We start from the raw sequence: 12,659 nt of genomic DNA on the forward strand, positions 1-12,659 counted from the left end.
CAACTAACAAGGACCTTTTATTATTAGTGTCTATAAAATACCATTTATGCTGCTTTACATTCCCTAAATTTAAGGATGCTTTTTTTAATGTTTATGGAACATAAAACCAAACTTCAAAATTGTGTGCCTATAACATGCTTTTCTTAACATTATCAGCTGTGGTAAATTCTTTGCCAGAAGGGTAACGATCCTTGTAACTTGGGATAGGACTGAATTTAGGGGCTGTATTAAGTCTGAAGTACGTTGGAATCTCCCCTAGACAAACATTGTGTATTATTTAAAAGTGGTTTATTAAAACCATTTGCATGTGCATATGAAAACTTTAAAAATAACTTATAAAACTTATGGCTTTAAACTTGGTAGCTAATTCTTTTTTTTTTTTTTAAGATTTTATTTATTTGACAGAGAGAGAGAGAGAGTGAGAACATGAGAGAGCACAAGCGGGGGGGAGGGGGTGGGAGAGGAAGAAGCAGGCTTCCCGCGGAGCAGGGAGCCCGATGCGGGACTCGATCCCAGGACCCTGGGATCATGACCTGAGCTGAAGGCAGACGCTTAACTGACTGAGCCACCAAGTCGCCCCTTGGTGGCTAACTCTCAATTAGTATTATTTAAAAATATTTACATATTTCAAACATTTCCAGCCTAGAAACTTCTACTTCAGACATCAATGGGCTTCCATGTTTCTGATCAACATTATTTTTTTAAGAGTTTATTTATTTATTTGAGAGAGAGAGAGAGCACAAGCAGGGGGAGTGGCAGGCAGAGGGAGAGGCAGTCTCCCTGTTGAGCAAGGAGCCCGATGCAGGACTTGATCCCAGGACCTTGTGATTGACCTGAGCCCAAGCAGACACTTAACCAACTGAGCCACCCAGGCATCACACTGATCAACATTATTGATAAGGCCACCAGGAAAAGCTGGAAAAAAAAAAAAAATACTTGTGTGTGTTAAGTCTTCAAAAAGTCTCCAAAGTAAAATGTATGAATTTCACTCTTAGAGCACATTCCACTTCAGCTGTGTTTCAAGTGCTTATTAGCCATATGTGAATGGTGGCTATTTTGAGACTGCACAAAGTTAAGGCATTGCCAATTCTAAAATTTCTGTAGAAAAGTCTGAGACCCTGAGCAGGAGGAAGTGGCTACACAGAGGCTAAGAACTGAGCAGAGGGTTGTCTTTCAGAAAGGCTTCATGTAGAAATACTTAGGGATAAAAAGAAAAAAAATGAGTTCAGGGTCGACCTAGGAGGAAGGCCTAATAAACACTTAGGGGTTTCAGTTGGAACTCCAAAAAGGCTACACTGAGGTATAAAAGTAAACAATAAATAGTCAAATTCTCTAAAAGTCCAGCTGCAAAACAGATCAATCTTTGATTGGATTAAGATAATACATCACTATTCTAAATGCATGCCAGAAATAAAGTAAAACTTTTCAGGCAGCAGGTTACATTAAATGGAGGTTTGATTTTTTTTTTTTTTTTAAGATTTTATTTATTTATTTGAGACAGAGAGAATGAGAGAGAGAGCACATGAGAGGGGAGAGGGTCAGAGGGAGAAGCAGGCTCCCTGCCAAGCAGAGAGTCCAATGTGGGACTCGATCCCGGGACTCCAGGATCATGACCTGAGCCGAAGGCAGTCGCCTAACCAACCGAGCCACCCAGGCGCCCTGGAGGTTTGATTTTAATTCTAAAATTTTTTAGATAAAATATCTTGCATTCAAGCAAAGATAATTTGGCTTTCAGAAGAGTGCACTAAAACTTCCAGCATACATAGAAAGATACAATAGATAAAGGTCAACTTATATGAAAGAAATATAGGAGCTATTAAAATTTAAATATAATGACTAATATGTTCAAAAATTAAGTGAAAAGACTGACAATTTCAGCAGAATGCTTAAATCTACAAAAATAAGATTTTTTTTTTACTTTTGTAGAGAAATCTAGAAACTAAAATTACACTATGGGAAAGCTTGTGACCAATAGGAAATTAATGATACATTAGACACTTCTGAAGAGAGAATTATGAATTGGAAAGTAGGTCAAAAAAGAATACCTAAACTGAAGTATATAGAGGAAAAAAATGTTGCAAAATATTTTTAAAAAATAGTACACAAGTTATATGAGAGATGATCACAAGATTTACAACAGGTGCATTTAGAGTCCTATAAAGTGAAGAGAAACTGGTTGGGGCAAGTATTATCTATAAAGATAACAGCTGAGAAGTTTCCAATGTTGCTGAAAGGAAACAAAAAACAATTTCAAGAGACTATATGTATTCCAAGCAGCACAAATTTAAAAAAAAAAACCTCACATGGTAATATAAGAGTAAAACTTCTAAAATGTGAAGATAAAGTAGAGAAAAAAAGATCAACCGTAACAAAAATAAAGAAGGAATGCCATGAGATAAAATACAGAGCAACATAAAAGTGAAGGTAGAATTCAATACACAATAATACACTTTAACAAGTAAAAATATTAAGATATTGGGGAAAAAAACAGAATTCATCACAATGAAACCAGGATTAAGGGAGTTCAGGGCAAAACAAAATTGTCCCAGCAGATAAGAGATAAGGAAGTAACAAAAAGTAAGAGGTAGGGTGAATATGTGGATAGAGCCAAACAAATTATACATTTATAAAAAATCATAATAATAATGTGTCATGGAATTTATAATGTACACAGGATTTTTTTTTAAAGATTTTATTTATTTATTTATTTGAGAGAGAGAGAGAGTGAGAGTGAGAGAGATCACAGAGGGAGAGGGAGAAACAGATTCCCTGCTGAGCAGGAAGCCCGACATGGCGCTTGATCCCAGGACCTTGAGACCATGACCTGAGCCAAAGGCAGCCACCTAACAAACTGAGCCACCCAGGCACCACTAAAATGTACCCAGAGGATTAGAAGACAATATGGCAGTAGAACAAAAGGCAGAAAAGGGAAAATATATTTAAAATCTTTTAAAATTCTGGCATATTCTGAAAGTGATTAAAAAATCCTAATTTATATGGATTTTAATAAGTGGGACAAATGTTTTAATCTTCAGTGTAATATTAAAAGAAGATTAAAAAATGTGTAGCTAACAAGCTAATGAGGATAAAAATGGAAAAATAAAATTAATTCATCCAAAAGAAGGCAAGAAATGACAGCTCAATATAAAATAGGTGAGGAAAATAGAAAACAGATGATAGATTTAACATTAAAATGTTAAATAGAAAACAAAAATGATAGATTTAAATTAATATATACAGAAATTATATTAAATCAGACTAAATATATCAATTAAATGACCAAGATCATCATTTATAAAATATACAAGCTATGTGTACCCTGATCTCGGACTTACCAGTCTTCAGAACAGTGCAAAATACATTTCGGTTGATTTTAAGCCACCCAATCTATGGTTATTTTGTTATAGCATACCGAATGGACTAAAACAATACCAATGGTTAATACCTGAAATAAAAGGTTCTTTGTCATCTAAAAATCAGTCAATACAATCCCACATTGTTTCAGTTATTCAAAATGAGTAAAACACTCAGAGCAGTACACCTTGTTTGTTTGTCTGATCCTTTTCAACAGTCACCTCTACTTTTGATGTAAATAAAACTACATAAAAAATTAAAGTGTTTGCTAACCCCTTAAAAAAAAAAAAGGAAAACAATATAATTATCACCATGGATCTGGACAGGAAATATATATACCCACTATGTATTCATAATGCAAAATCATAGTAAATAAGAAACAGAAGTTGTCTTAGGTTTCCAAGAAGGACCTAGTATCCCTGAGACAGAGACTCATATGCATATGCTTTTTTAGAAAATCCATTCTTCCAGAAAGTACTATAAAGGAGACAGAAATAAAGGCTAGGGAAAGGACTGAGCAAAAATGAGATATTTGGCTAAAGTTAATTTTAGTGTCATTAACGGGTAACTTCTGGAATATAAATAGCAAAACCAGTTTTCCTACCTTGAAACAAGATGGTTGGGCTTCAATCTTCATATTATTCAGTCATCTATCACCAAAGGGAGCATGACATCTTACATTTCTCTAGGCTAGGCAGCTTCCTTTAGCCAAAGGCAATGCTCTGCAGAAGATCACAATACTTAGTCATTGGCCCCAGCATTCATAGCAACAAAAAGGATATTTTGTCAATGCACTACGTAGTCTAAAAAAGGAATATCCTTAATGTAATAAAGTGTATCTAAAAAAAAAATAAAAACCTTTAGTAAACAGCATAATTAATGAGCAAATATTTTAAGTTTTTACTTTGGGATCAACGGTGCAACTTATCACCATATCTTTTATACTGTACAAGAATTCTTTAATGGTTAAACAAGGGCAAAAAAATAATTTTAATTTTCATTATAGTTGTAGAGCTGTATACATTTGAGAATGAATCATTTCCCCATTCAAATTCATACTGAAATATATCAACCTATTTTTACATTTTAGCCTTCTTGTTAAAACATGCTTTGCACATATAATAATAAATTGAACCACCAGATTGAAATGAATATTAGATTAAGCATAGATTTAGGCTCCAAATTTTTTACTAACTAAGCTGAAAGGAATTCTAAAAATATATAGAATTAAATTTCAAGTAATATCTGAGATTTCCCAGATCACTGAAAAAAGATATACTGGAGATTCTCAAATAAGAGAATCATTGACTAAATGAAATTTCAGGTTTCTTTTTCTAGTTATATGTGTAGCTATACATATGTAGGTGTGCATATATGTATATCCATATACACACATAACTGCATATCAAAAGAGATATAAGTATATACACACATACATATACACTTATAGAGAGAGTTGGTTGGATTTTGCTTCCAGTTATTTATCACAAAATTTATTAATAACACATGATACAAATACTCCAGTGGGGACAGTTTAAATAGAAGAAAACTGAAGAAGATACAATGAACTCCAACAGGAGTTTCCCATTGGCTGATGTAACAAATCACCAGAAACTTAATGGTTTAAACAACCCACATTTATTAGCTCACATTTCTGCAGATTGGAAGTCAGAAATCTGTTTCAAAGGGCTGAAATCAAGGCTGATGCAAGCTCATTGCTATAGAGGCTTTAGGGTCTAAATTATTTCCTTGCCTTCTCTAGCTTCTTGAGGCTGCCTGCATTCTCTGGCTCATGTCCCCTTCCTCTATCTTCAAATCCAGCAGCATAGCATCTTCTCCTCTCTCTGACCTCTGTTTCATTCTTACATCTCTCTCTCTCTATCCCTCTGCTCTCTGTTTCCATTATCATGTTACTTTCCAAGTGTGTCTGTGATCATCCTGCCTCCCTCTTACAAGGAACCTTGTGATTACATTGATCTCACTTAGATAACATAGGATTATCCCCCTATCTCAAAATTCTTAATCACATTCACAAAGTCCTTTGGCAATATGTAACTTACTCATAAGTTTGAGGATTAGGACATAAATATTGTTAAAAGGCTGTTATTTAATCAACCCCTGCCATATTATAAATATATCCAAAAAATGTAAAATCTGAGAGAGATACAATTAAGCATCAGTCCTACGAGAAAAAAGTAACTTTCAAATGATGATGGAAGAAATGAATTCCCTGAGAAATGATGTATTTTCTATGCAAACTCTTAGTTAACTTGATGTCAATTTGCTTTGAATGATGGAAAACTTTATAGTGGTTTTTCTGCACTCATGATGAAAAAATCCAAATAAATTCCAAAATTAAGATATGAAATTCAATTAAACTGGTTAGGGGAATTAAAAATGTGTAACATCTGTAGATTCAGTATAAGTCCAGTCAATATCCCAGCAGATAATTTTGTGGATATCAACAAATTGATGTAAAGATTATATAGAAAGACAAAAGTTCCAGAAGAGCAAATACATTACTGAGGTAGAATAAAGTCTGAGAACTGACACCGCCTGACTTTATGACTTACTATAAAAGCAACAGTAATCAAGACAGTGTGGTACTAGCAAAAGAAGGGACAAAGAGATTAATGGATAAGAGCCCAGAAACAGACCCACACAAATACAATCGACTGATCTTTGGCAAAGATGCAAAGCCAACACAATGAAGAAAGGATAGTCTTCAAAAATAGTGCTGAACAACAGGATATCCACATGTAAAAAAAAAAAAAAACAACCCAAAAATGAGGTTTCACAAAAATTAACTTAAAATGAATTATAGACGTTAATATAAAATGCAAAACTATAACATTCCTAGCAGACAACATAGGAGAAAATCTAGAGCTTGGCAACAATGTTTTATATGCAACCAAAAGCATCACTCATGAAAGAAAAAAATCGATAAGCTGGACTTTATTAAAATTAAAAACTTCGCAGTTGAAGACGCCATTAAGAGAATGAAAGACAAGCCACACCCTGAGAGAAAATATTTACAAAAAACATATATGATAAAGGACTACTGTCCAAAACAATGTAGAAAACACTTAAAACTCAAAAATAAGAAAACAACTTGGTTAAAAAATGGGCGTAAGACCTGAACAGACACCTCACCAAAAAAGATATACAGATGGCAGATAAACATATGGAAAGATGATCCACATCATAAGTCACCAGGGAAATGAAATTTAAAACCATGAATAGCACTACACACCGATGAGAAGGGCCAAAAGCCAAAACACTGACAGCACCTAACGCAGAGGAGATGTAGCAACAGGAATTCATCGCTGGTGGGAAGATGAAAATGTTACAGCCACTTTGTAAGACAGGTTGGCGATTTTGTATAAATCTAAACCTACCTATGGCATTGTCTTTTTGGTTTTCCAGGGCTAATGCCAATGTATGTGATTAAGTCCTTCCTGCTTCCTTTGGGACAACGGCTAATTATTTTATCTTCTCTGTTAAATTTTAATTTTCTCTTCAACCACCATTTCCTTCCCTAGTATTCTTCAACACTCGCAGATGTGTGTCCTGGAGTTTCTTCTTCACATTCTACTTACTGGACACTTTCTTGTCAATGCCCACATGTCCCTTCAAATTCAGCATGTATTAAACAAGATAAACACCTTTCCGTCAAAGGGAATGGCTCTATCTCAATTCCCTATTTATATACTATTAGATATCCTCAAGTTAGACATTGCCAAATAAAGTTGAATTTACCCTGGTCTTCTCTACAACTAGCCAATCAGAACATTTAGTTTACTGTTTTTCAGGATGTCTCTCAGTCAATTTTTTCCCAATTCTCACTGTCATTGTCTTGCCTATTAACTCATCACTCTGCCCGGATTGCTGAAATGGTTCTCTGAATGCTCTTCTGACTTTCAACCTTCCCGTTACAATCTGTATGCCAGAGAGCATTTAGATCAGTCTTTGACACCTGGTTAGTGTAACAAGGCTTCTTAAGTTTTATCAACGTCCCATCCTTTACGCGGTCTTAGAGATCAATTGAATCCAATTTTTCCCAAACATGCCAAGTGTATTCCCAAAGCTAATATGCGATTTATGCCATTTTTATTAGGAAATGCCCACCCTACTCTTCCCCCTTCACCTCGCGCCGTGAGTTCTGGAGGAAGCCCAGGGGCGGCGGGAAGGAGACGGGAGCTGCGCACTCCCGACCGAAGGGAGGAGGGTAGGGAGGAAGAGCCCCCCCGCCGCGGCTGGAGGGGCTGAGCGCACGCGCGGGAGGCCGCCGCCGCCGCCGCCGCCGCCGCCGCCGCCGCCGCCGCCGCCGCCGCCGCCGCCGCCGCCGCCGCCGCCGCCGCCGCCGCCGCCGCCGCCGCCGCCGCCGCCGCCGCCGCCGCCGCCGCCGCCGCCGCCGCCGCCGCCGCCGCCGCCGCCGCCGCCGCCGCCGCCGCCGCCGCCGCCGCCGCCGCCGCCGCCGCCGCCGCCGCCGCCGCCGGCTCAGCCTCTCTGGGCTCTGCCCGCCCTGCGTCCGCCCGCGCCGCTTGCGCTCCTCCGCGCACTGGCCAAATGCTTACCCTACTTTTAACGAACTCCAAGTATGAGAAAAGTATAAAGTGCTCTTTGGTCGACTCGAACTTCAGATGACCTATTTTTATTGCCCACATTTAACTTTCTTTTTCAATCAACAGGTAGGTTTTTCTCCCTCCCTTAATTCAGTTCTCCAGATTTTGTTATTCCTGTTACCCTTGGTTGCAAACCCTTTCATGAACATGTCTTCATCCTGAATGCGTGTTGACATAACCTAAGCTTCAGATACATATTTCCTTTAGACGTATTTTTTTATATTCTAATTTTGCAACTTAATCTAAAATATACAGATTAGGCAGTTGATTTCAGCCTTTTTTAAGTCAGACAAATGGAAGATTTTGGCGGAAGAAATCAGTAATTTAACACACTTTTAAAAATATAACAGTTTTAAAAAGCAAAATTATATTTTCAGTCAAGTGAAAATTGTGCAGCTAACCTACATGTTAAAAAATGAGAGATGCCTCACATTATAAAGAGCATTTTACTCTGCAGATGGATAAAAATTGCTGTGAACTTTTATGCATTATAGCAGTTCCTTTTTGAAATGATGAGGAACTTCCTTTAGAAGTTAATATTTAACTGATGTGCATTCTGTTTGAAAAGTTTTTGATTATAGCTAAAGGAGTATGCATTGTAGCTTACGACAAATGGTATTGCTTCCTAAGACAACATAGCTGCCCAGAAATGTCAATTCTGAAAAAAAGGATAATCTTAGCTAATACTTAGGAATAATGTCTTTCAAGCATGAAATTTCTTTAAGTCTCATGCTTTGTCATAGCAAATAGGGGTAGGGCAAATGCATTTATCTTAATAATATTTAAATGGGCAAATAATTTTGTAAATATTTACCTAAACAACATAAGGATTATTATCATTAAATACTATTTAACATGGGATTAAAATCATCTAAATCAATATTACCCTTACACCCACTCACCTATGTACTAATAAGAGCTGAATTTTCAGCGGGGTGGCATAGTCTAGAGATGGCAGAGCTTGGTAGAGCTTATATTTAAGTGGGTAAAACATAGGGATGTGGGAGGGTTGGAAGACAATGTTCCCTTCATGAAATGTGTCAGGAAGGCAAAAGAGATTGAGGCATCAAGATTTCCTTTAAGAGTAGAAGCATGACTAAGCTCTGAGGGAGAAAGTGAGAAGATAGGAAGAAACTCAGTAGGAATAAAGGATTTGGAATGAAGCATGAGGACTATTTATTGTGCGCTGCATGCTAAATACTGAGCTTTGCGTTTTGCAGAAGTTATTTTAGTTATGTTAGTCAGCAATGCAAAGATTTATTTATTCATGTTCATATTTAAATATTAAGCTCCCACAGAAAAAATGATAGATGATGGATATGCAACTTAGTACTGTTCAGTTTCAAAGATAATCTTCTTATTTTACTGGCTCCCTAATTTTGACAATTAGGGTATGAAAATTAGGATTTTGTCATGGGCATAGGTAAAGGCGTGTCCGTGGTGGGTAAGTGTGCTATCAGTGAGTAAGATTTTGGAAGAGAACAAGCAGTAAAGCAGGGTTGCTGCTTAAGCCATTCAGTTGCTGTGCTAAAACTCTGTGTCCTCAAACTGAGTTTCAGATAAGACTGGTCTCATTTTGGGGAGTGACTGATCACTGTATGTGAAACTAATATCAATCCCACCTTTTACCAGCTCTTTCTTGGTAAATAGATGGTCTTTTATTCTCCAGTTTTCTGAGTCATTTAAAAAAACACAACACAAACCTTATTTGAATGTAACACAAAAGAGTACATTTCTTTAATATGTAAGTAGATCCAAATTATATTAACCAATGTAAACTTAAATCCTAATTGTGTCATCTGAGTTAATAGCAATTTTTGTTTGTAATATTTTTCTAGGTTGATTTTTTTTTTTTTTTCCTCTTTTCTACTAGTAACTTGAGTGTTATAAGGTGGAAACCCTTACATCCGCAGTGGTGTTTAAAACTATCCAGTGACTCTCACGCCCAAAGATATCATAACATTAATTCAGTTACACTTCTTCCTAACTCATATACTTTCTATCCAATTTATGATAATTTTGCTAGTAAGAATTACAATTTTCCCCAACTCATTACAGTAATCTTACTATTTTCATGTTTATTATTTATAGATTTATTTGCATCATTTTATAGCTGTAGTCCCCATTATTATATCACGTGTTCTAACTTTGAAAGGCATCCAGTATTCACTACCTGCTCATTTATGCTATATGCTGTATTTCCTCATTAACATGTCCTTATTTTGATTTATCTTTTAATTATAATATTTCTTTATTTGGTCATAATTCTCCAGGTCTCAAAATTTTGACCATGTCATTTTGCTGCTTTCATACTCTAATGACTTATGTCATGCTTTATTTATTTATTAAAAAAAAAAAAAGAATATTGGTCTTTTTACACTAACTTCTGGTGGAAAAAAGATCTTTGCTGGGAGAAGTTTGAGGTCAGTTATTTTAATTATGGATGATTTTTTTGGTTTTGTTTTTAACCAAGATATCTTAAGAATTTTTGTCATTATCATTAATTTTTCCACAGTAAGTCTAGTATAATTAGGAATTATAAGAATTATAGTTTTGGGCGCCTGCGTGGCTCAGTTGGTTAAGCGACTGCCTTCGGCTCAGGTCATGATCCTGGAGTCCCGGGATCGAGTCCCGCATTGGGCTACCTGCTCAGCAGGGAGTCTGCTTCTCCCTCTCCTGCTCCCCGCTCTTGTGCTCTTTCTCTCTCTCACTCTCTCTCTCAAATAAATACAAAATCTTAAAAAAAAAAAAAGAATTATAGTTTTTAATTGAAAATGGCATCCTTATTTTATTTGCAAATGCATTTTTCATTCCATTTCTGGGATTTGTGATTTTATTATTTATATATTTGATTAAAAAAACACATTGTATGTGTTCAATTTTTACTTTCAGTCCTCTATGTTGATGAGGTTTTCTCTTAGCTATTTCATCTTTTTTTTTTTTTTTTCCCTCTGTACTCTGCAATATTCTCAAGTTTCATTTTTGCCTTTTTTTAGGTCATATTAAATATTCAGTTGTGGTTTTGGGTGTGTATGTATGTGTTCTTTGTTTCTAATTTAGGTAAAGATTTTGTGAACCTTTCATTGCTTATAAGGATCATTATGGTTTAGGTAAAAATTTGTAGCATCTTCTGTTATGTGTCAGGAATAACATCATTTGCATATATTAAAATGATGAAATTTCTTGATTAAATCATTTTCCCTCATAACCTTTCACCTCTTAAACAAGCTTCTTAAACCAAAAGATTTATTGCCAGAGGCAGTAGAGGGTCTCTTTACCAAGGCAATATCTACTCCATGGTAGATAATTCTATTGAGTTTTACATATAGCAGCACTATACAGTAGAACTTTCTTTTTTTTTTAAGATTTTACTTATTTTATGATAGAGAGAGAGAGAAAGCACAAGCTAGGGGGAGGGACAGAGGGAGAGGCAGAAGCAGGCTCTCCGCTGAGCAGGGTGCCTGGGGCTTCATCCCGGGATCCTGGAATCATGGCCTGAGCCGAAGGCAGACACTTAACAGATGGAGCCACCCAGGTGTCCTACAGTAGAACTTTCTACATTGATAGGAATATTCTATATCTGCACCATCCAATATGTTAATCACGTGGCTACTGAACACTTAAAATGTTACTAGTGCAACTAAAGAACTAACTTTGATTTTCATTATTTTAAGTAGTCACACATGGCTAGTGATCATTAAACTATATTGGAGAAGACAAAATTGTATACAGAAGGTTTTGCTGTCTATTGTTACGGCTTTGGCATAAACTGTCGTCACACAGAAGGTTAATAGGACATTAAGAAATAAAAGAAAGGATTATTAATTCTGAAACCAAGGACTTTTTGAAGGAAGAAGAAGAAAATATAGATAAAAGCCACTTGAATATTTCATAAATTTCCCTCTCTAGATTTGACCTGGAGAGAGATGTGTATTACCTAAGTATGGGGAACATTGGTAGAACAATTTTCTGTACTGAATCTAATAAGTATAATCCTTCAATCTCATCATCTGCAGATCATCCAGTGATAAAATCATAACAAAATAATCTTGTCATATTCCATCTGTGATTGTCCAAAATCTCTTAATAATGGCTTTTGGAAAGCAGGTAACTTGAAAGTTTCAGACATGACCTGGGCTCAAAGTAAAAGGTGATGTGAACTTTGAGTTGAGACTGGAGGTGATCCGCCTCAGTGAAGGATTCTGTTTAGGAAACTGATAGCACTTCTACTTACCGCTACTGATACTTTATTTATTTATTTATTTATTTATTTATTTATTTATTTATTTATTTATTTATTTATTTATTTTATTTTATTTTTTCCAGCATGGTAAGTGTATGCTTTAATCCCCATCACCTATTTCACCCATCCCACCACCCACCTCCCCTCTGATAATCATCAGTTTATTCTCTGTGGTTAGGAGTCTGTTTCTTGGTTCTTTCTCTTTCTTTCCATTGCTTGTTTGTTTCTTAAATTCCATATGAGTGAGATCATATGGATCATATGGTATTTTCTCTAACTGACTTATTTCACTTAGAATTATACTCTCTAGCATCATCCATATCATTGCACATAGAAAAATTTCATTCTTTTTTGTGGCTGAATAATATTCCACTGTAGATATATATACGGCATCTTCTTTTAATATATTTTATTTTATTATGTTATGCTAGTCACCA

At 35.9% G+C, this 12,659-nt stretch overlaps 1 long non-coding RNA gene across 1 annotated transcript; it reads right to left on the reverse strand.

The window, feature by feature from the left end:
• Positions 1 to 731: 731 nt before the first annotated feature.
• LOC135363010 (uncharacterized) lies at positions 732 to 7,663 on the reverse strand. The gene is made up of 3 exons (XR_010408678.1): positions 7,502 to 7,663; positions 3,959 to 4,076; positions 732 to 915 (listed from the first exon to the last, which is right to left on the reverse strand). It is a non-coding gene; the product is annotated as an uncharacterized LOC135363010 (long non-coding RNA).
• Positions 7,664 to 12,659: the final 4,996 nt, after the last annotated feature.

Source organism: Mirounga angustirostris, unplaced genomic scaffold, assembly GCF_029215605.1.
Source record: "Mirounga angustirostris isolate CCGP_5_RB_7025 unplaced genomic scaffold, mMirAng1.0.hap1 SCAF_2, whole genome shotgun sequence".
NCBI classification, from domain to species: domain Eukaryota; kingdom Metazoa; phylum Chordata; class Mammalia; order Carnivora; family Phocidae; genus Mirounga; species Mirounga angustirostris.